Raw genomic sequence first — 891 nt, forward strand, 5'->3', positions numbered from 1 at the left:
CTGCTTCCTGACCAGATGGTGATAGCATCTCAGCAGAAACCAGACAGCCAGAGGGGAACGCGAGCCATCCATTGCCCCGTCGGTGTGTACGTATGCAGGTGGCATAACCGTCCATCCTCACCTCCCCCGCAGGCGATTACTCGACCACGACCTCCGCCTCCCTCCCCACCCCCCCCCCCCGCACCAAAATTCACAACCCTACCCTCGGAACAAAATAAAACAAATTTGCTTGAATCTCACACTGCCTTTTGTTTGTATTTGACGACGCAATAGGCGAAGGGGAGGGATCTCATTTCTGGTGCCTGACCGGGGCGGGGGGGCGGGGAATTGGAGAGGAGAGAAGAGGAAGAGGGGGCAGAGGGCATCTCCGTGTTTCTGTGTGCGTGCGTGCGTGCGCGCGCACCACGCGTGCACACATCCAAAGCGGGGGGGGGGGGGAGGGAGGAAACTCAAAGATCGGATGCGACAGAGCATGTAGGCCAGCCGGACCAATTCACCACGTCTCTGTTTCTTGTTTCTCTGTTTCTCTATTTCTCTCTCTGTCTGTCTCTCCTTGTCCCTGTCTGTCTGTCTGTCTGTCTCTCTCTCTCTCTCTCTCTCTGTTTGAATTCTCTCTCCCGCCCGCCCGCCCGCCCGCACTCCCTCCCTCCATTTCCTCTCGACTTGCCAGTCAATCCTGGGGCTTGAGCTACTGGTGCTCCAACACACAATGGTCCCACTCCGAGCCTGCCTGCCTGCCTGCCTGCCTGCCTATGCATGGGCCCCATACTCCAACGAGGCACATCATCATCCCCACCCCACCCCTTTTCTGAAAAGAAGGCAGTCTCTCTAGGGGCCAGCCAGCCTGGGCCTGAAAGAGAAGGACATAAGGCCAGTTTTCTCAGTCAGTCA

Source organism: Dipodomys spectabilis, unplaced genomic scaffold (assembly GCF_019054845.1).
Source record: "Dipodomys spectabilis isolate Male_0828 unplaced genomic scaffold, ASM1905484v1 ptg000333l, whole genome shotgun sequence".
NCBI classification, from domain to species: Eukaryota; Metazoa; Chordata; class Mammalia; order Rodentia; family Heteromyidae; genus Dipodomys; species Dipodomys spectabilis.